Below are 25,048 nucleotides of genomic sequence, written 5' to 3'. Positions count from 1 at the left end.
TGAAGTAAGGAGAGATTAATCAGCTTTGGAGACATGAAATGTGATAATAACTGCTATCCATCAAATATTTCTGGTCCTTCTCTTCAGCAAATAATAGAACTGCACTTCCTTGACCTCTTGAAGTTAGATGTGAACAAGTGACTTGCTTTAGCCAATGAAATGTAAGCAGAGGTGACCTGTCATTTCCAGTCAAAGCTTTTTAAGAGCCAGTACTCAATGGTAGTGTTCTGCCAGCTTGAGCCCCAGAGTAAGGATAACACCACAGAACAGCACTCAGCTGACCCATGACAGACATACAGCGTGAGTGAAAAAGAAAGCTCTGTAGTTTTAAGCCATCAAGATTTAGGGTTTGGTTCCTGAAGCATAACCCAGCCTTCCTGACTGACACACCACAGAAGACTTCTGAGGGAAGTGGATTATTTAAGCAGTCTGGAAGGAAAGTAAGTAGTAATTCATTAAACAAACAATGGAGGCAAAGGGCATTTGTTTAGAGAGAATACTTTATACAAAGTCATGAATGAATGAGCAGAATGACATGGGGCACTTGAGGAATTACAAGTAGTATAATATGGCTAGTTTAGAATGTGAGAAGGTTGGAGCAGGAGATGATGCTGGAAAAAGACAAATCATCAAGGACGAAAAATCCAGACAGGAGATCAACCCACAAAAGGGTCAAAGGGGCCATTCCACGAACCACTTCTCATAACAGTCCTTAAGCTTCTTTCTGCCCTAGTATACCTAAGTGATAAGACCCATTCTCATCAGTAACAATGGCATACTACTACACATACCATTTTAGAAAGCTCCCAGTTGATTCTGATAACATCCTTTTAGGAGAGATGGCCCTCCCTTTCCTATCCCCTCAAGAATCAACACACTTTGGCCTAAGAACTATAATTTTTATCCTACTGTAAATATGACTGAGGCCTTATGAAGGATGTTAAAACAAATGAATAAAATAATTGATTCCACATTTTAAAAAGCATTCGGGCATTTCTGGTGATAGGACGATTTACTAAGGGCGAATGGTGACAAGGAAGAGTACAGATAAAGATTGTGTAAAGGCCTGAATTACGCAGAGGCAATGACAGAAGAGAAGAAATATATTCAAGAGAATTCTAGGAAGCAGACTCCATAGTACAGTACTTGGGAACTAATTACGTGAAAGAAATAGGGAAGTATACTGTGGCTGCATGTTTTGCCTGGGGCAGCAGGGTAAATATCAATACCATTAATTAAGATAGGAAATACCTTCAGGCCATATCCAAAATCTCCAGAATCTGAGTGCTTCTTACCACCTGCATTATAGCACTCTGGTGATAACTATAAACATTACATGGACATGAAATCCATTTATATCTCATTTTAACTAATTTTGTTTTTACTCTTATTAGAAATGATCTGAGATCTCTTTTCCTTCCTATTACCTTGATTAATCAAGACCTGACATTACAAAGTTCAAATTTAAGCCAATGCAGCTGTAATAACATTATATCTACTCTATCTGCAAATGGCAGGTTAGGCCCCGCCCAAAAAGGAACAACTTAAGACTACCAAAAACCATTACAGCAATCACTTTTTCACTCAAAATTAAACATACTAACATCTAGTCTTAGTGGGACTAGTTTTCTTCCTTCTTGGTATAAACCACTAAAGTTCTTTATCCCCAAGTAGGACTGCCAGATAAAAATACATGATACTCAGTTAAATCTGAATTTCAGATAAATGAATATTTTTTAATATGTACACCCCATGCAATATTTGGGACATATTTATATTTAAAAAATATTTGTTATCAGAAATTCAAATTTAACTAGGCATCCAGAATTTTTATTTGCTAAATCTGGCAACTCTATTCCCAAGTAACTACAAGTACTTTCTATTTTAAGTCTCTTTCCCATTTTATTTGTTCTGCCTAGCTTAAGCCAGAGGCACCTTTATATTACTACACATACTACCAACTTTTTCAAAACCTGCTACTTCATCTTTAGATAAATAATACTTTGAAGACTAAAGCACCCTTGCCAAATGGTCACTCAGTTCCCTCTTATAAAAACAGCACAAACGAAATTTACATCTTAATGATATATACATTATATTTTTATTCTTGTTGGAAATCAGCATTTACTTTGAAATTATCTTCTCTTTCCAAATGCTAAAATAATTATTCATTAACTGACAAATATGTCTTTTACTTCAAGCAAGAAAACATTCACAGTTCCGAGCACACCGTGCATATGGCCCGGCTGGTCTCTCCAACCTCTGCCCCTAGACTAGCTGACCAGCTTTCCATGTCCTGAGCAGCGCTCTTTCAGCTGCACTCGATTTTCTTTGCTACACACTCTTCTCCTCATCATGTCATTAAGTCCCATTAAGTAAAACACTCTGTAAGGGCTTGGTATTCCCTTGTTTGTAACTTCACACAGCATCCGTCAGTGCTCTGCATACTACTATTGCTCTCTGATGGAATATCTTAATAGAAAAGCAAAAAGTTAAGCGAAGGCTACTGACATAACTGAAAGAATTCCACACTAGAGAAAGATTATCCAACACACACACACAAAGATGCCCAATAAATAACTCTTCAATCTCTTTATAAATAAATTCAGTTTTATCTTTTATTTTTGATCTCTGTCTCACCCACAAACATGCCAAGCAGGCATTCTGATGCCTTTGTGAGCCAAGAATACACGAAAATGCCATAGGCAATCCTTTGCTTGCGTGGTCTCCATTAAGAACTTTAGATCCCTTCTCCCAGAAGGATAAGTACACCGAAAAGGCAGAATAAATGAGAGGCTAGAGAAAAGAAAACTAATATGTTTGAAGCATACTTAGAAAGAGAACAAGAGACTGAGATAGTAAACCAATTAGGCAGCAGACTGGCCATAGGGGTTATTTATTTAGAGGGCTGATCTGTCTTAGGCCTAGGAGTAGAAAGTTGCCTTCCTGGAAGTACGAGAGGCCAATGAGGCAGGTATGTGAGCAGCTGAAGAGGAAGAGAGAGCCAAGTGATAACTGTGCACAGAGTGAACATCTAATGTTTTTTCTAACTAACCACTGTAGGTTTGTTTCTTTTAAAATTTATTATAAAATATTTAAGAGATACAAAAAGATGTAATAAATAATACAATACACTCACTACCCAGCTTATGAAATAAAACATAACTAAAATAGTTAGGCTGAAGCTCCTGTGTCATTCTCCCTGATGGACTGCAGCCTCTCCATATCTCCAGTTGTAGCCACCATTGTAATTTTGGTGATTATCATGCATTTCTTTATACTTTTACTACATAAGTATACACAGGGAATATATAGCATTAGTATATTTGCATGTTTTTAAATTATACATAAAAACTTCATATAGAATGTATTATTCCTCCACTTGCTTTTTCCTTTCATTATGTTAGTATGGATTAATCGTGTTGATACGTGAAGATCATTCATTCATTTTCACTACTTTACAAAATTTCACTGTTAAGCAAAATTATGTACAATTCTCCTACTAATGGATAATTAGGTTGTTTTCAATTTTTTGATATCATAAACTAGAGATCAGCAAACTACGGCCTATGGGCAAGCCAGCTGACTGTTTTTGCAAACGAAGTTTTACTGGAACACAGCCAGGCCCCTTCACTTTTGTATTACATGTGGCTGCTTTACCATTACAATGGCAGAGCAGAATTGAGTAGCTGCAATAGAGACCATTTAGTCTACAAGCCTAAAATATTTACTATCTGGCCCTTTAAGAAAAGAGTACTGACCCCTGTTATAAACAACGCTGTTAGGAATGTTCTTATATCCATGTGGGAGACTTTCTCTAGGGAACTTAGTTAGGAAAAGATCTCCTAGGTTGTAGGATAGGCAAATCTTTATCATTACTAGATTTTACCAAAATGTTTTCCAAGGTGGTTGTAGACTACCACTAGCTTATACATGTTTATAGACCATTCATGTTTCTTCTAATATTTTATCTTTTCCCCATTTTAAAATGGATGTCTTGGGGCCAGCCCAGTGGCATAGTGGTTAAGTTTGCACGCTCTGCTTCAGCAACCTAGTGTTTGCGGGTTTGGATCCCGGGCACGGACCTGCACACCACTCATCAAGCCATGCTGTGGTGGTGTCCCATATAACGTAGAGGAAGACTGGCACAGACATTAGCTCAAGGCCAGTCTTCCTCAAGCAAAAAGGGGAAGTTTGGCAAGGGATGTTGGCTCAGGACCAATCTTCCTCACCCCCCCCCCCCAAAAAAAAAGGATGTCTTTTTCTTACTGATCTGTAGAAACCAAATATATATATTGATAACTAGTGCATTCATTGTCCATTATATGTTAGATATATCTTTCACAATCTGTGGCTCACCGTTTTGCTTTTTATATTTCTTCATGCCTCAGCTGCATCTGAAAAATCATTATAACAATAACCCAACTTCATACAGTTATAGTACAGATTACATGAGTTAATATATTTAAATTACTTAGACTAGTGCCCGGCACATGTAAGTACTCCACAAACATTAACTACTTATCTTATAATGGTGTTCTTAAAGGAAAAGGAATTTTAATTTTCAATGTAAACTAATTTATCAATCTGTCCCTTTAGTATTTGTGTTATCTTATTTAGAAATCCTGCCCTGCATATTCAATTTTATGTGTCCATAAAGCAATATAGGTCTCAACCTATCTTATTTATTTATCATCTCTGAATGCTATGAAAGAACAGCACTTTCTGTTAATTTGGTTTCAATTAACTATTCAATTTCAGCATATTTTCTTAAAATCCAAGTACAATTTTAACACAGATCTCTCTAAAGTTCAAGTAGAAAAGAGAAGCCCATCTAGTATATCCAGTCCAACACAAATTTTTTCCATTAAAAGTAAATTAAAAATATATTTGCTTATATCCATGAAACAGTAAAAGGGACTAAATTTACATTCCCACCTGAAACAAATATAAAACAGATTAAAACTATATAAAACAATAGTTTGTAAGACACTGTTGATCAAGCAACAAAGAACAGTGATCTCTGAGAACTGGGAGACAAAAGAGGTGAGCCCTACGACTACCCTAGCTTATTGCCTTGAGACAGTTTCCAGGCTGCAGTGCAGGGGGAAGGAAACCAGGCAGAGCCTAGTGGACTCTCTGAACTGAGGGGATGGAGCTGAGATTACTGGGAGACCAAAGAAGCTAGAGTTATCACGACAGAGTCCCAGAGAGAAAACAGCTGCAAAGAGAAAACCCTGAAGATCTTCTGAGGGTCCTCCTTGAGTATTCAGCTGAGTACTGAGCAGTGCAAGTGTGAGGAAACTACCCGAGGCTGGGAAAAGAACCACCCAAAAAGATGAGAGAGAAGAGTACCCACCTCTCACATGGCACTGGAAATAGTGCCTATTCTCATCAGCCAAACTGAAAAACTTCAAAATGCACAACGCAGCGCTAGAATAGACAGAAGTGTCTTGCCTCAACAGTGGAAAATAATGAGCCCTAAACTCAGCACTGCATCAGTCTCACCTACCAAAGGTGAAAAGCAAAACTAGAAATAATCAAACAGATTCCAAGTAACTTAACTGCATCCCATAACAAACATCAAGAATATTTATAAGAATAAAAAACAGCCAGCATACAACAAGGTAAAATTCACAATGTCAGACACCAGTAAAAAATTACCAGGTATGCAAAGAAATAAGAAAATATAACCCACAATGAGGAGGTAAATCAATCAATTGAAACGAATCCAGAACTGATACAGATGTTAAAATTAGCAGATAAGGACATTAAAATGCTGTTATAACTGTCAAAAAGTTAAACGGAAACACAGAAGACATAAAAACAACCCAAATCAAACTTCTTGAGATGAAAACTACAGTACATCAGTGACAACAGAATAAAGTACAGGGTGAATTTAGAGAGACTTGGTGGAACTTTATCTCTAGGGTGTCAATGGGTGGCCAAAAGGTGAAAAACTGCTGTAAGATGAAAAACACATTGGATGAGATTAATGGAAGATTAAACTTTGCCCAAGAAAAAAATGTATGAACTTAAAGACACAGCAACAGAAAATGAAAATCAGAGACCAAAAAGACGGGAAAAAATTAACAGAGCCATCAGTAAACTACAGGACAACTACAATAAGAAAAATATACATGTCTTTGGGATCCCTCACAGAGTGGAGGGGTGGTAGGAGAACAGAAGAAATATTTAAAGAAATAACATAAAAATTTGTTGAAACTTGATGAAAATAATAAGCCTACAGATATAGGAAGTTCAACAAACCAAAAGCACAAGAAATAAGAAAACTACATCAATGCACATCATAACTAAAAACCAGTAATAAAGGAAAAGTCTTAAAGATATTACAGAACAATAAGGATACAGAGATCAATGAAACAGGACTGAAAGGTCAGAAATAAATCCTAACATTTCTGGTCAATATATCTTTGACAAAGGGGCCAAGACAATTCAATGGGGAAAGAAGAGTCTTTTCAACAAAGGGTGCTGGGACAACTGGATATCTACACACAAAAGCATGATCCCCACCATGCACACAGTGGATCACAAAACTAAACGTAAGTGCTAAAATCATAAAACTCTTACAAGAAAATAGAGGAGCAAATCTTCATGAACTTTGGTTAGACAATGATTTCTCAGTACAACATCAAAAGTGCAAGTCATAAAAGAGAAGATTGAGGCATTGGACTTAAATAAAAATTAAAAATTTTTGTGCTTCAAAGGTCACCATTAAGAAAGTAAAAAAGCCCACAGACTGGAAGAAAATATTTGCAAATCATATTACGGGGCTTGTGTCCACAATAATATATAAAGAACTTTTATAACTCAATATTAAAAAAAAAAATAGCCCAATTGTTTAAATGGGCAGCAGACCTACATTACAAAAATGTTATGTCCTTCAGGCAGAAGGAAAATGATACCAGATAGAAATATAGATCTACACAAAGGAAAGAACACAAGAAATGATAACCACACAGGTAAATATATGATTTTTTTATTATTACTTAAATCTCTTTAAAAGGCAATAGATTGCTGTGGAAAACAGTATGGTAGTTCCTTAAAAACATAAAAATAGAATTAACATATGATCCAGCAGTTCCACTTCTAGGTACAGATAGTCCCCAATTTACGATGGTTCAACTTACATTTTTTTGACGTTATGATGGTGCAAAAGCAATATGCATTCAGTAGAAACAGTACTTCAGATTTTGAATTTTGATCTTTCCCCAGGCTAGCAATATGTGGTACGATACTCTCACGATGCTGGGCAACAGCAGCCAGCCATAGTTCCCAGTCAGCCATGTGATAACAAGGGTGAACAACCGATACACTTACAATCATTCTGTACCCATACAACCATTCTGTTTTTCACTTTTAGTACAGTATTCAACAAATTACATGAGATAGCCAACACTTGATTATAAAATAGGCTTTGTGTTAGATGATTTTGTCCAACTGTAGGCTAATGTAAACATTCTGAGCATGTTTAAGGTAGGATAGGGTAAGCTATGATCTTCGGTAGCTTTGGTGTATTAAATGCATTTTTTTTTAAATAATTTTATTTATTTATTTTTCCCCCAAAGCCCCAGTAGATAGTCGTATGTTATAGCTGCACATCCTTCTAGTTGCTGTATGTGGGACCCGGCCTCAGCATGGCCAGAGAAGCGGTGCGTCGGTGCGCACCCGGGATCCGAACCCGGGCCACCAGTAGCGGAGCGCGTGCACTTAACCACTAAGCCATGGCGCCGGCCCTTAAATGCATTTTTGACTTAGGATATTTTCAACTTACATTGGGTTTATTGGGACATAACCCCACTGTCAGTTGAGGAAGTTCTGTATATAACCAAAAGAACTGAACACAGAGATTAGAACAGATACCTGTATACCAATGTTCACAGGAACATAAGAGCAAAAAGGGAGAAACAACCCAAATGTCCATCAACAAATGAATAAACAAAATGTGGTATATACATACTATGGAACATTATTCAGACTTAAGGAAATTCTGACACATGCTACAACATGGATAAATCTTGAAGACATTAAGCTAAGTGAAATAAGCCAGTCACAAAAGGACAAATATTGTATGATTTCCCTTATATGGGGGTAAAGTGTGGTTATGTCCATCCAATGAAATACTACTCATTAATAAAAGGAAATGTGCTATTAATACACACTCAGAAGAACCTCAAAATACGTACGGTAATGAAAGCCAGACAAAAAAGAATATCCACTATATGATTCCATTTAACATTTTAGAAAATGAAAATTAATGTGTAATGGCAGCAGATCAGTGGTTGCCTGGGGAATGGGGAAGAGTGAAAGGAGAGGGATTACCAATGGGCATACGTAAATTTGGGAGGTAACAGATGTTCACTATCATGACTGTAGTGATTGTTTCACAAGTGTATACATGTCCAAATTTATCAAATTATATACTTTATGTATAGTTTATTATAGAACTATATCTCAATAAAGCTATTAAAAACAAATAAAAGGCTTATAAATATTCCCACCCTGAATTCTTACAACTCAAAGAATACCACATGTAATGCCTTTTTTAGTACTTCCTCTTGTGATCATTCTCAAATACAATGACTACAAAATAAAACTCTTTTGTAAGCATAAAATAGGAAAAAAGCTTACCAATAGGGTAGACAATATGATTTGTTATAGCAGCTCAGCAAATTCAGGTATCACGGTCAAAAACAGCAACGATTCAGAAACACTCAAAACTGTTTTGTTTTGTTGTGTTTTTTTTGGTGAGGAAGATCAGCCCTGAGCTAACATCAGACGCCAATCCTCCTCTTTTTTGCTGAGGAAGATCGGCCCTGGGCTAACATCTGTGCCCATCTTCCTCTACTTTATATGGGATGCCACCACAGCATGGCTTGACAAGCAGTGCGTCAGTGTGCACCCGGGATCTGAACCTGCGCACCCCAGGCCGCTGAAGTGGAGCGCGCACACTTAACCGCTGCACCACCGGGCCAGCCCCTACTCAAAACTTTTTAAGAGCAGTTTTCCTATTTTTCAAAAAAAAGAAATCTGATTCCACCTACAATGTGACTGGATAACAGTGCCCGTGTTGACACACACACCAGTTTCCAAACCACATCTCATAATCTGTAGTTTCAACGATATTTCAAAAGTTCTTTAAGAGAAATTCTGGTCCAAAGAGACAAATCTAGTTTACAGATGCCTCATCAAGCCTCAACAACTCACCACAACGTTACGTGCTTGGACACCACTAATCTTTTAGATTAAAGTACTAGTCGAGTGCTACATAATTTTACAAAACATTTTTAGATCCTCATCATTTTTTATTGGTCCTTACAACAATAAAGTAGTCAGAGAGGTATAATCGTATTTTTATTGAGCAGACAGGGATAGATACATATAAGGAAATAAAGATAATTTAAATAATTGTGCAAACTACAGGTCAAGAGGTACATTCAGAACCAAATCTCCTGACCCACAGTCCAATTCCGTTTCTGTTACAGTGCATCATTTCAATTATCATAAATGTACCTTACTGTTTACACAATGAAAAATACTACTTACCACTCAAAGTCATCTACACAGGCAGCCCTGAGACCATCACCATGAACAAAGAATGACCATTTGCACTGGGTAATTCCTATAAATTCAGTATATAAGACAATGCCTATCAACAATCTAATAAACACCCCTCCCAAACTAAAATATTGGCAAGAAGCATAGATATTTTGGAATCAGAATATCAGACTAAATATGAGGTTGAATCCTCACTTCACTGCTTAAAGTTAAGACTCACTCTCCTTTGTGAAATGGAGCTAATTATACCCATGCTACTAATTATTGTGAGGATTACATGACATACATACTGCATTTAGTATAGTGCCTGGCACATAGCTGCTACTACTCCACCTACTATTTTTTTTTTTTTAAAGATTTTATTTATTTATTTTTTCCCCCCAAAGCCCCAGCAGATTGTTGTATGTCATAGCTGCCCATGCCTTCTAGTTGCTGCATGTGGGACGCAGCCTCAGCATGGCCGGAGAAACGGTGCATCGGTGCGTGCCCGGGATCCGAACCCGGGTCGCCAGCAGCGGAGTGCGCGCACTTAACCTTAAGCTAAGCCACGGGGCGGGCCCTCCACCTACTATTTTTAACAATAAACTTTCAATACTTAAATTACTAATGTCTATCAAAAAACAGCAACTCTAATTTCAATATAATATATATGCTTTAAAAATAAATACTAAATTCAAATATAAAAAAGCTAATACTTTGTTTTTCCTTTAACTGAGTTTCACTCATAGACATGCCCTTTTAGGTACTCAGACTAAAAAAAAAAAAAAAAAAGCAGCACATTTCCTTCACAGTATATACACACATAGAGCATGCCTGAAACTGGTTCTTAATCTGTATATTTGTGAAAATTTTGGCTAATGGTTTTAAAAAATTTATCTAATTTTTCTTTAAATAACTTTGAATAAGTAGACCATTCACATGACAGCACAAAGTGTTGACAATAGGCCTTAATGTCTATAAAAAATGAAATCAAGGAAAACTTAAAATGAGCTTATTAATAGTTGCCAGTGTACTAAGAATGTAAAAAACCACCTGTGACCAAGGAATCAAATTGCATAGACGTTTACTTCTTCAATATAATTCTAAGGGTTTTATTTCAAATAAGCAACATAACTGAAAATACTAAAGAAAAAAATGATATCCAAACTCATAATATGCTTCCATAATCCATATAATTTTAGGACTTATGGCTACTTTTAAATAGTATCAGCATTTTTATTTTCCTGTTTTCTACCAATATTCCAATATACCATAAAATATTGAAATATAAGCCATGTTGTATTAAGACACAACCCATGTTGTATTAAAATAAAGCCATGTTGTATTAAGACACCACGTTAAGAGCTTGATACGTACAATTTTGCCAGCTGATATACAAAAGTTCTAAATTAGCATATGAAAAGTAATCTACAGATGGCTATGTACAATTCAGAGAAGTTAAGTGAATACAAGGTGGAAACTGCCTGTACTTACAAACCTAAAATGGGCTACACAAAGCCTTCTGAATGTTCTGCGACAATTCAACATTAAACATAGGCCTCTGGGCTTGTTATGGTCTCATTATTACAATAATAAATAACAGTAAGGCTATCATTATCTAGCACTCCTAATTTGAGCTCCTGGCACCATTCCAGAGGTCCATTACATACATCACTTCTAATAATCACAGAATCCTGCAAAGTGGAGACTACTGTGCTTACTGTATAAACGAGGAAGCTGAGGCTTAAAGAAGTTAACCAATATGTCCAAGGTGATCAAGGTAAGTGGTTAAGCCTAAACTCAAAGCTGCCAATGTTGTAGTAAACATCGTTTTGAAAACACTAAGATAACAAACAACCTAAGTGGGTATTGATTAAATCATGGTTCACTCTTAAAATGGAAAAGCAAACAATCACTTAAAGAAAATGAGGCACCTTTATATCTATGGCTGCAACAATCTCCAGGATATACTACTAAGTATGTATACTGCACTGTCCAGTACAGTAGCCACTGGCCACATGCAGCTATTTAAACAAATTATTTAAAATTAAATTTAAACATTTAGTTCTTCAGTCATACCACCCACATTTCAAGGGCTCAACAGCTACATGTGGCTAGTGGCTACCATATTTGGCAGCTAGGTATAATACATTTCTACCCTCACAGAAAGTTCTATTGGACAGCAATGATACAGACTATCTTTGGAAGGACAGAAAGAAACTAATAACAATGGCTGTTTCTAGGAAAGGGGACGGAAACAATAAGGACACTTACTCAATATTTACATAGTTATAACTTCTGAACTCTCTAACATGTCATACACTACCTATTTAAAAATAACTACCTATTTAAAAATATCTTGTTTAGTTCTCCAAAAAACTCCTTGATTTGTGCTAATTAGAAGCATAAAAGGCTCAGAAGATCTGAGGCATAAAAGTGGTTAAGGGATAGAAATCACCTCTCCAGGACTTCCTAGGAATACTCCTGACCACTACCCTAACTTCATTAAGCATTCATCTATTCACAATACTATTTGGGATACCATGCAAAAGATGACAGAGTTGCTATTTCTGAGGAATTAAAGAAACAGAGACAGAAAAAACATCAGAAAAATGCTTACAAAACATGAAAGAGTAGCTGTAGTCAAAAGGCACAAGGGAAAGTTCTATTCTTTTGGGAAGGAAGGCACAGGTCACACTGCCACATCTATTTCTCTTCTCCTTTTCTTATACTTCTGTTTCATCTTCTGCAGAGGAGCACTTATTAACAGGAAGAGTCTTTCAGTTCTGCTCTGAAGTCACATTTTTTTTTTTTATGAGGAAGATCGGTCCTGAGCTAACATCTGCCAATCCTCCTCTTTTTTTTGCTGAGGAAGACTGGCCCTGGGCTAACATCCACGCCCATCTTCCTCTACTTTATATGGGACGCCGCCACAGCATGTCTTGACAAGTGGTGCAGCAGTGCATGCCTGGGATCCGAACCAGTGAACGCCGGTCCGGCCCCTGAAGTCACATTTTTTTCCAAATGTCATGTTTATTCCAATGTCATAATACACTGAACAAGTACTTAAAAAGGCATCATTGCTATATGCCTCAATTTCCTCACCTCTAAAACCAAAACCTGTTGCTTAATCAATGTTATTTACCAACTACTGCACATTTTTGCCTAGGAGAGGGAACCTTTGAGAACAAAAAAGGCACAGCGGTCAGGCACTCCAAAATAACAAACAACGGAACATATGAACTCATACTACTCTCTCACTGGGAGATGGCCTACTGTGGGAGGTTGAAAGGCCTAGGGATGATGCTAATACATGAGAATCTACCCTGGAAGAAAAATGAAGAGGAATTAAGATCCCAAACCACCCGCTTTCCTGCACTGACACTGCATTCTCCTTCTCTCTTGCTCTTCTACGGATCTTAGCCACCGTTTAGACCTCGTCTAGCTCCAGAGCACGGCCTTTCATTGTCGCCGACTACACCCTGCCTTTCACAGTGAGTTTGGGCAGGTCAGAGATCTGCACCAGGGTAGACAGAAGGCCAAGCTGGTGTCCACAAAGTGACAGGGGCATGAATTTGTCCCCACACAGACTGGTGACCAGGAAGCCTTCCCAATTTCAGGAATCTGGCTGGGTTTGTGGAAAAAGAAACGCATGGTACAGTCCTACCAGACAGGAATGTCATTCAGGGCTCCAATACCTAACCATATCCACAAGCGTTAAGGAAGTCAACCTACTAAAGAAAACATCCCACAAAACTTAAGACCAAGCAAAGAAGATGTGGCACAGCGAGGAAGGACATACAACAATTATTTCCAGAAATTTATATTTCCAAGTTATTATTAAACAAATTTTAAAATGTGACAATTACCAATTAGTAATTTAAATCCTTAAAAAATTTGTAGGACAGATGTCAAATCTATTTCACACAATTGCTACATGTAGAAATCTCAATACTTATGTGGCCTTAGACTACTACACACTTATTTAAGGGAGTGAGGCATTTGAAAATGAGTTTATATTAATAGGAAAGTGCAAAGAAACTTGCCAGTGCATGCCAGCTCCATGGCCCACGGGCAATGAGCATCGCCTGCCTGTGCCAGTCAGATCACCAACCAACATTTACTGTGAAGGCCATGAAAGAAGCTGTTAACACTCTGGTTTAATCTCAGCACAGGCCAGAGCAGCAGATTAAGCAGAACTTTACATCAGTGGCAGGTCTCCCAAGTTCTCTTGATGCCACAGAATTCATAAGTGGGATCAGTATGTTCTAAAAAAACATGGTACTGCAAAAGGAAAAAAAGGTTCCACAGCATCAAATAGTGTAATACTTGAAACCTCATCATCAAAGTGACAGTTTTCAAGTGCCATTTATGATGCCCTAGTCTGGAAACATCCCAGCTAACCCATCTGATCAACAATTTCACAGATGGAAGCACTTGATGGCTAATTGGCAAGTCTATTATTCAAATAAAACAGCTCTCTGTACCTCTTCTTTCATTATTACAAGTCAAGGTACAACAAGACTGGTCATTCAAATTAGCTTATTAATAAGAGAAACCTCTTTCCCAAAACAATCTTTTTAATGAAACAACATATTTTGGCAATTAGTTTAGAGTACTAATTAGTCTCTGAATAGTAAAGAAAATGTTTTATAAACTAAAAGGAGTAAGAAACTGAAACCTTCTTTAAAAAGTTGCACTATTTGTAGCCTCTACCTTTATCAATATATCAAGATATACATTATCATCGGGAATAAAATGAACAAAATATCCACTCATTCTTTAAATATTCTTAAAACACAGCCCAAGTATTATGTGTCAGAATAAAGAAAAACCCTCTCAAATATTTTAGGTCTCCTAAAATTTGAAAAGCAAGCATCTTACTCTTCACCTACATTTTGCAATAAAAATTTTCAGACTATTTAAGGTTTTTTAATTAATGAAGCTTGTAGCCAGTGACAACACTATACACATTATCTGAGGAAATGTTGATGTAGAATAGCCCTTGGCATCACAAAGACTTATATTCCAACTCTAGCTCCACTTCTTGTCAGTTCTGGGACTCAACCCTATAATATGGAGATAATTATCCCTACCCATATAGGATTGTTGTGAGGATTAAATGAGGAGATTAAATAAATAGAATGCCTCACATCAAAAATGGGAGGCACTCAGCATTTGTCCATTTGGCTCTCAAACCTCCCCCACCCCACTTCTATAAATTCTGGAGGGGAATCCTGAGACAATTGTCAAAATATGTGGTTCTCTTTACGGATCCACACATTTGCTCTCAATTCCACTGAAAACCACATTCCCTATTCAGAGTATCTCCCATACTGCTACAATTTTCACAGTCCCCAAGGAAACCCCCAAGGAAGAGCCTTGTAGAAAGACTGAGCTATAAAATATTCGAAAATCTCATTTAGTCTATAAAATAGAAATTAGGAAATGTGTATAGTAACCAGAAACTGCAAATGGGAAGGAAGTAGCCAGAAACTGTGGAACCAGGTGCAAACCAAATTAAAATCAAAATTATCTCCTGAAAGTGATACAGTTATATAATGGTAACAAAAATGTATTCTACTAGGTAATGAAACTAGTTTCTCATGAAGTAAAAGAACATCTTTTCTATAAAACAGAAAGGGGTGCTTTTCCAAAACTAGGTTTTGTCATTCTACTATCTACTTTTGATAAGTATTTTTCTTTCAATTACTCAGGCTCTGGTGTTTACAACACTAGGGAATAAAGAACTAATTAACAGAGAGCTACCACAGGCAGGTAAGAATGTAATCCAGTAAAAGCAGGGGAAATGTACATACAATGAGTAAGAGAAAAGTATAATTATCATAATCATTAATTTACTCTTTATTCTCCCTAAGCCCTCCCACTGTGCCCAACACAGGCATTTAGTCGCCCAGAGGGCAGAGCCTGTGAAATCACTGGCAACAGTTTGAAAAGCAGCACAGGGAGGCTGCCCAGTGGTGACCATTGCCCTGCTCTTGAGACATGCTTCCAGGGCACTCAACCCAAATAACATCCCACAAAGAACCACCTTGAATGTGTGTTGTGGGAGAGAACACGGGGCAGTGTCTGCCCAGATTTTAAATCAGTATGATATCTAGAGAACTGTCCAAATGATAATATTAACTGAAAAATTAGAAGTTATGTTATACAAGTTTAAGATAGGAAACTCAAAGATCAATGTACCAAATGAGCAATGTAACCAGTAAATCAAACATGTAAAACAATGTTGAAGGTAGGGAAGAAAAAGACACAGGTTGGATTTTTATGATCATAACATCCCACACATTTGGAATATTGAGATTATATTGTAATATCTTAGTTTCCTATATTGCACAGAGGTATCGTCTCGTTTCTCATCTCATATACCCTTTCTACCAAAAGCGGCATCAAATGTCACAGATCCATCATACCTTTGACTTCAACTTTAAAATCCTAACATTTCATTTGTCCTCATAATTTTTATTTTCACCAGAATGTGATTAATTTTGGAAGACAATTTCACTGTAATTGAAAAGATGTCACAGCTCCCTGTATGTTCTAAAAAATGTAAACAAAATCATTTATGGTAATTTCATATCAAAATAGAAATGTAACATTCAAAGTGTCACAGACCTTTCCCCTTGAAAGACCAGTCACAACCAGAATGTTCAAACAAAATGACAATACAGATTAACTATAACACACCCACCCGGAATTTGTTTCCCTTTTACTTATTTGAGAACTCTGAAGAGAAGATCTGAGACCTCTCAGGAGCACCACATTTTTCAGGGGGTTTAATATCTATTCGGAAGAATTACACTACAATGACAATTAGAAAGAGTATGCTCTAATTAGCTTGCTTTTGACCTGACCTCTTTCTTAATTTTCTATAGTAGAAAGATCAGCTCAAGCACATGAACAGAATAATTAGGAACTATACTTTTAAAAATAATAAAATTATTACATGACAAGAACAGCAAATGAAAAAAATTTAAAGGCATCTTGTAGTTTTGCTTTGTTTCTAAAGCAAAATCACTATTTATTTGTAATTAAGCAAAGAAATAAAACAATTAAAATTTCTTGACCCTTCCCTACTTCTTAATAGGAAGAAAAATGGCCAAATTAATCTACCAATGTTTAGAAAGGCTCTTAGTAAATGTTCAGAAGATCACATCAGCACACATATTCAAAGAATCAAAGGAAAGAAAAAGGTAACAGAAGCATCCATCAGTACATAAAAACTGTCAATACAGACAGGCTAAAGAGCTCAAGGAACATAAAGAGAACTCATAAAAAGTCTTTTGTAAAAGTCTGCTCCTTTTCATGCTACTGCACTAGCAGTAAATAAAGGTTTCATTTCAAATGTGACAGGTATAAAGATTAATTGTACATATTAATCTATGTTGGCTTAAACCACACCAGAATCTCTCTAGCAGATAAATATACAATAAAAGTAAAACATCATAATCTGTAATTTATTTTAAAACAGTATTGTAGTAGCTTCTCGTCTCTGCTTTCGTTCTTGCCTTCTTACGTCTCAACTCCAGAGTTTCCAGGTTCTTCAAAAATTAAGTCTGATGAGCATAACTCCTTTGCTCAAAAATCTCTAATGACTTCTCAACTCACTCGGAGGAGAATCTTCTACAAGACCCCACACGATCTAGTCTCTGGCAACCTCTCTAGTATTATCCTCTTCAACTCCAAGACTGGGGGAGAATATGGAATGGCTAAGTAAGGCATGAGAAAAAGTCTTGAGAAAAATTAAAAAGAAATTTCTGATTTTGTTTTACTTGGTGGCTTTTTAGAAAAGTACTAAAGAAAAATTTTATTTAATGTTATTCATTGACTTGTTCTTTTGCTTTAATTTTTTTGTTTACTAAAAAGAGAGAACACTATATATGAAGTGGAAGTTCCTTTTGCCTCCCTCCCTTCTCATGAACTTGATGTGGGTTATCTAACCCTGTGATGTACAATATGGCAGTCACTAGCTACATATGACTATTTAAATTTAAATAAAATTACAAATTCAGTTCTTCAGTCACACTGGGCATACCTCACGGATTCAATAACTACATGTGGCTATTAAATATAAGTTAATTAGAATTAAATAAAATTTAAAATTCAGCTTTTCAGTTGCTCCAGTAACATTTCAAGGGCTTAATTAATAGCCACACGTGGCTAGTGGCTACAGTACTGGACCATGCTTGTAATACTTTTACTCAAGAGTTACATACCCTTTAAAAAAAAGTATTTTGTTTTTTAAATTAACATTAGTGCTTTCATATTGTATATATCGCTCTGCAACTAGAATTCTTCTCTTAATACGTTTATAAGGTCTTATGCATATTGATATATAGAATCTAGTTCATATTAACTGCTGCATAATATTCCATCATAACACATTTTGCCACAGATAGACATTTATGTAAGTATTCTGCAATTTTTCAATAATGTAAACGATGTCGTAATGAATATCCCTAAACACATCTCCTGATACACACATGTAAGAGTTTCTCTAAAGTGAATAAACAGAATTGCTGAGTCACAAAAGTTAGAGCATTTTCAACTTTACTAGATACCGTCAAATTGCTTTCCAAAGTGATTTTAACCATTTATACTCCACATACAGTGTGTTTATTCAACATATATTTATGGTGTTCTATTTGCCACACAGTGTTCTAAGCACTGAGATAAAATCATCAACCAACTCCCACACCTACACCCACCCTAAGGAAAAAAGCTTCTATGAGAAATTTTGCCTCCCCAAATCTTTATTTACACTTACTATGACAGACTTCTGTTAAAAAAAATCTAATACTTGCTTTAATTTTCATTTCCCTGATATACAGTGAGGTTGAGTGTCTTTTCATATGCTTGTCGGCAATTCCTCTTCTACAAATTACCATTTCATGTTCTTTTTTCTATGAACTTGTCTTTTTTGTCTTACTGATTTATGGTTCTGCTAAAAGTGTTGCAGATGAATGCTGCAAGTGTTAGTAATGTATTGAGGTAGGAGAATTACCAATCTTTTCGAGTAATGCTTTCCTATTTTGAGGTCATAAAGACATAACGTTTTCTTCCAAAAAATATTTTTGGGGGCTATCTACTGTGTGTCTGACATGTTCACATTAGTTTATTTAATCCTTATAAGAATCATCTGAAGTAGATACTATTTATTTCATTTTAAAGATATGGTAACTGAATTTTTCATTGTGGTAAAATATACGTAACATAAAATTTATCATTTTAATCATTTTTAAGTGTACAGTTCTGTGGCATTAATTACATTCACACTGTCCTGCAACCATCACCACTATCCATCTCTATATCTTTCTCATTTTCCCAAACTGAAACTCTATACCCATTAAACACTCACTCCCCACTCCACTACACACCCAACCCCTGCCAACCACCATTCTACTTTCTGTCTCTATGAATCTGACTACTCTAATATCTCATATAAGTGGAATCATACAGCATTTGTCCTTTTGTGACTGGCTTATTTCACTTAGCATGATGTCTTCAAGGTTTATCCATGTTGTATCATATGTCAGAACTTCCTTCCTTTTGAAGGCTGAATAAGATTCCATAGTATGTATATACCACATTTTGCTTATCCATTCATCCATCAATAGACGCGAGTTGCTTCCACCTTTTGGCTATTGTGAATAATGCTACTATGAACACTGGTGTACAAATATCTATTTGAGTCTCTGGCTTTCAATTCTTTGGGGTATATAGCCAGAAATGGAATTGCTGGATCATATGGTAATTCTATGTTTAATTTTTTGAGGACCCACTATACTGTTTTCCACAGAGGTCATACAATTTTACATTCCTACCAGTAACGCACAAGGGTTCCAATTTCTCGACATCCTCACTAACAGTTGTTATTTTCCAGTTTTGCTGGATAACAGCCAACCTAATGGGAGTGTCTTCCAAAATTATACAGTTTGATTTTCACAGTTAAGTCTTCAATCCATATGGTATACATTTTTGTATACAGAATAAGGTAGGAATCTAATATTAGTTTTCTCCCCATACAGAAAGCCACTTGCTTCAGCATCACTTAATAACAGGCCCCTCCCTCCCCAGTAATTTTTAATACCATCTCTATCACAAATCAAGTTCTCAGATATACATGAGTCTATTTCTGGGCTTTCTATTTGATTATACTGATCTACTTGACTATCTCTATACCAATATAACACTAATTGAGTCACAGAGTATTAAAATATATTTTGATATTTAGTAGAGCAAGTTTCTTTTTCCTTTCTAAGAATTTCTTGGCTACTCTTGGATTGTTTTCTCCCATACGAATTTTAGAATCAGTTTCCTAATTTCATGAAAATTCTGGTTGGTATTTTTATTGGAATTGCATTGAATTTATGATTAATTAGAACTGGCATGTGATATTAAGACTCCTCATCCATGAAAACGGTATTATTTCTGCATTTATTCCAGTCATTTTCCCCATTGCTATAAATTAATCCTTTCTATAAAATATTAGGCCAAATCCTAAAAGACAAATAATTGAAAGAACATTTCTACTTCAAGACCCATAATAGGAAACTAGAAAAATAGTTATTAGTTATATATACAAAATCTATATACGGTGTGGATTTGAGAGTTATAACAAATAAAATAGATCATATCCAATTCATGAAGCTATTTTTGAAAATCTAGCCACCTGAAATATTCCTTCAAAATGTAGCTTACATCTCAACTACTTTCACAAAGCCTTCTCCGATCACTCGCCTACAGAATTTCCCCTTAATTTTGCATCTGGAAATGACTGAGGTCTGTATCAGAAAGATACAAACTGATTGCTTACAGGCAACACAGGCCTGCATATGTGCTTAGTTTGGTGTATACCATGTTTCTTAAAACAAAAACTGGAGACCAAAAAAATTAGGGCATTTCACACAAAAACCACAAAATTTCTGACTTGCGGGTTATATGTCATTCTCTCTCAGGGACCCAGCTAAGAGAGGTTCCATCTCCATGCTTCCTGAATTACCAGGGCAGGCAAATCATACACTCATTCTTAAGGCTTCCATCTAACAGTGACCTGCTAATTTCTAACTCATATTCCATTCACTAGTCAAAGCAAAATCATGGTTAGGCTAACTTCAAAAATGATGGAAAAGTATAATCCTACTATGTGTCTGGAAGGTTAAAAGTCAAAAATATTTCATATAATTGATGACTCTGTCTTCAAGCTCTTCCCTTCTACCTACTCTCCAAACTACCACGAGAATTAATTTTCAAAAACACAGATTGAATTATCTCACAATTCTGCTAAAAAAATCTCCATGAAACTCCAATGCCTACAGGAAAAAACTAAAAATCACTAAGAATGGCATTCAACACCTTTCATAATCCACTCCAAACTCCTTTAGCAGCTTCTTTTCCCATTATTTCCCCTCACAATGCCTAGTCTCCAGCCTTTCTGGAGATATATTTCTTGACATATATTCCAAAATTTATCTCCAACATCATCTCCTCAATTCAGTCTCATTTTCTCTTTTTGTGGAAAAAATTAAACCCTATATCCACTACACTTACAAATCACATTATTTATAATGAGCACTAGTATTCACTCATTCCAAGTAGATAATACGTGCAGGCACTTAAAACATAATTGCTGTGCATCTACAAGAATGTAAAGTATTATCTTGGTATTCCCTATAGCATAACACCCACGACAGAAACTCAAAATATTGGCCTAACAAATTCAAATTCAAGACAAGATAATAAATGTCACTGACATTTTACTTAAGTTTCATTTACTTTTAAGCTTACCTTGACCCTTTCTAAAGCTAAAATAGACCTAGAGACTTAAACTGTAACTTTCAGAGACTGAAGACTTTGCTTTGGCTATGCCCATCTCTTGGGTTTTGTCTTCACTTCTTTTGGAAATAGTTTAGTTGTGAAGACCTAAATTGGTATAGTTTTAAAGACAACCAAGTAGCCAAATTATAGCGGTAAATGTTTTTAAATACATTCATCTCACACCTTTTAGTAATTTCAAGCTTGTAAGCACTTTAGCAAGGTAAATAAAATGTAATTTAAAGCTATTAGTTTACAAATTTTAATAGTTCTAATAAAACATCTGTTTGTTTCTACTTCAAACTACTGACAAGTTATATTGTAGTAGGGGATTGTAGACAGATTTAATGACTTTAGCCTACCACTGTTCAAGTATTAACATTTAAACATATAATATTAAACAAATAATAAACTTTAAGTTTTTTTGCAGGTATAGACACCATAGTGAAGAACTAGGAGAAATTACCACGATAAAGCTAATAGAAGGGCCGGCCCCGCGGCTTAGCGGTTAAGTGTACGCGCTCTGCTGCTGGCAGCCCGGGCTCGGATCCCGGGCACGCACCGCTCCTCCAGCCATGCTGGGGCCGCGTCCCACATACAGCAACTGGAAGGATGTGCAGCTATGACATACAACTATCTACTGGGGCTTTGGGGGGAAAAAATAAATAAATAAAATCTTTAAAAAAAAAAAGCTAATAGAAGAGAAAGTTATAAGAAAGACATTGTGAACAGTGTGGAATACTGAGGTCTAGTTAAAAGAGAACTAAAAGTAGGCCAACAGACTTGGCGATTTGAGCAATTCCAGTACAGTAATGGAGGAAGAGGCTAGAATATAATCTCCTGGGAGTCAATGGAGGTAAGGAAGCAAAATATGTGACTATAAGCTATTATTTCAGGAATTCTAGAAATAAGTGGAAGAAAAGATTTAATCACAGGATGCAGTGAAGTTTTGCTGTTTCTTGGATACAGGAGACTTAAATATCTTTGTAGGCAGAGAAAGGGGTCAGTGGAGATGAGCAAGGTTTCAAGAGAGGATGGGATCAGAGAATAAGTGGAAGGATTAGCCATGGAAAAGAGAAAGACCACTTCTATTCAGAGAAAGCTGAAAGTCATTAGAATGCATGGAGAACCCTGTTCTGCTCCTATTCCCATATCTTAAAAGGGCCATCTGCAAACTTACCAGGAGTAAACTTCCTCTATTTATGAGGAAATTCTGTCTTTTCCATTAAATGGTAAGATAGTAACATTTCCCATTGATTTTTAGAAGAATAAAACAACTTGTGTCCTTTTCTACTTTTATTGCCCTGCTATGCTAAATTATCTAACGGAAAGAGTAGCTATTCGATCCAAAGATCTTTGACTTATTAAAAATAAACAATACACTTCATGTTTTATACCTGTTTATTAAAAAATAATACACTTAACATTTCATGTTGCAGAAAGAACATAAGTATTTGTTTGTCAAATTAGTCTAGATCAAGAGTAAAATAAAATTTTAGGAAAAAAAATTAATCATTGAACACCTAGTATTTGATAAAGAGATATCACAGCAATAAGAACCCCACAAATTATTCTCTTGAGAGTTTGTCATCTAATTGGGAAGATGAAACACATATATGAAATGACAGATTCTCAAGCAACATTTTTTTTTTTTTTTTTTTTTGCTGAGGAAGATTAGCCCTGAGCTAACATCTGTGCCCATCTTCCTCTATTTTGTACGCGGGATGCCACCACAGCATGGCTTAATGCGTGGTATGTAGGTCCGTGTCCGGGATTCAAACCTGCGAACTCCAGGCCACCGAAGCAGAGCGCATGAACTTAACTACTATGCCACTGGGCTGGCCCCTCAAGCAACATATTTTTAAGTTCAACAAAGAATACAAACTGAGGACACAAGGGCTGATTAAATTATCAAACTATGAAGAGAGGTTATTGAACCAACGCTTAGTTTTCCACTTAATGCAAAGGTTTGCAGTGGTCACTGAGACATGATGTAGCTCAACTTGTGGTCAGTAAAACCATTATTTCATGTCCATCAATTTCCCAGCATGGATTTCCAGCATGGATATATAATTTACTGTATCTGATGTTTAAGGAAAGTTTATTGGTATTTAAATTTGATGCAACTTCCCTTAAGAATTCTACTATGGCAACATCTTTACCTATAATTTGCAAGTAAATCTGTAGTACCTATATACCACCTCAGCTCACTTCTGACATGTTCATGTGTCTTAACGTTGTTATGGCTAATTTTAGAATAAGTTAAGGAAATTCTAGAAGCTATCTAGAATATTTATAAAAGTATGGAAGCAGCTTTGGAAGGGTCAAATCCAGAGAGGCTTAGGCATCTCAAGAGAATGGATTACACAGATCTTACAAAAATGAAGAATCATGAAGAAACAGGCTGACAATAAAGGAACATAAGAAATATTTAAAACTAACAAAAGTAAATGAAAATAACTTAACCTTATGCAAGAATGCAATACAGAACCACAAAATGAATTCAACTTTCTAAAAGGAAAAGGTTTATTAGTCATAAACTATGATAGACCTAATCAAAGAAATCTTGTGAAAATGCCTCCAAAACACTGAAAATTTCATGAAATCTCAAACAAAACTGTTTCTTACAAAAAATATAGACTACTTTCAATGAAAGAAGACAAAGTCATGGATAGTGATATGGAAATGAGGGAAAACTGTTATCTAAAAGAGTTCTAAAGGTGGGTTATAAAAATATTCCCAAAATTTAGTCATAAAACAATATATTACATAAAAGTCTCAAGGAACAACACATAATCATCTCTTTTGTAATGGAGGACTGGAAAAATAATCAATGTAGAACTCAAAACAGGCAGAAATTTCTTCTTTAGCTGAAAGCAGATAGAATATCCTGAGACAGAAATCTATCTAGAGGCCATTTGCCTAACAGCATGGAACAAGATAAATGAAAATATTAAAAAAACTGAAAATTCATTTAATTTTAATAAGAATGTAAAAGAAACCATATACACCAAATTTAAAGAAAAAAGAAAGATAATACTTAATTCATCCATGTATCATAATTACTGGAAGTAATTTATCAGTGTTAAGACTGTACATACAAATGCTCTACCAGTCAGTTTTCTGGATCTTGCCAAGAGTATGCCATGTTTACTTTTTCATGTGTTACTTTTTTTTTTTAAGTTTTTTTTTTTTTTTGTGTGTGTGTGTGTGTGTGTGTGTGTGTGTGTGTGTGTGTGAGAGAGGAAGACCAGCCCTGAGCTAACATCCGATGCCAATCCTCCTCTCTTTTTTTTTTTTGCTGAGGAAGACTGGCCCTGGGCTAACATCTGTGCCCATCTTCCTCTACTTTATATGGGACGCCGCCACAGCATGGCTTAACAGGTGGCGTGTCAGTGCGCGCCCGGGATCCTAACCGGCAAACCCCGGGCCGCCACAGCGGAGCACACGCACTTAACCGCTTGCGCCACTGGGCCGGCCCTTTCATGCGTTACTTTTAACGTCTACATTGTAAATCCAGAAACAAGATATTTTGAGTCATTTTTTTATTAAAAGACAAGTTTGATAATCTTGCATAACCCAAAATTTTAAATCAAAACAAACAGAGAAAATTTATTCCTAGGAGAAAATTAAATTAATAGAAATGTTTTCCACA

The 25,048-nt window shown here is 36.0% G+C and overlaps 1 protein-coding gene across 1 annotated transcript in view; it reads right to left on the bottom strand.

Annotated features, from left to right (window-relative positions):
* Positions 1-25,048, bottom strand: part of PSMD14 (proteasome 26S subunit, non-ATPase 14) — a 92,918-nt gene that overhangs the window by 58,524 nt on the left and 9,346 nt on the right. The gene's annotated exons all lie outside the window — the stretch shown is intronic.

Source organism: Diceros bicornis, chromosome 10 (assembly GCF_020826845.1).
Source record: "Diceros bicornis minor isolate mBicDic1 chromosome 10, mDicBic1.mat.cur, whole genome shotgun sequence".
NCBI classification, from domain to species: Eukaryota; Metazoa; Chordata; class Mammalia; order Perissodactyla; family Rhinocerotidae; genus Diceros; species Diceros bicornis.
This window is presented reverse-complemented; position numbering and strand designations above follow the sequence as displayed.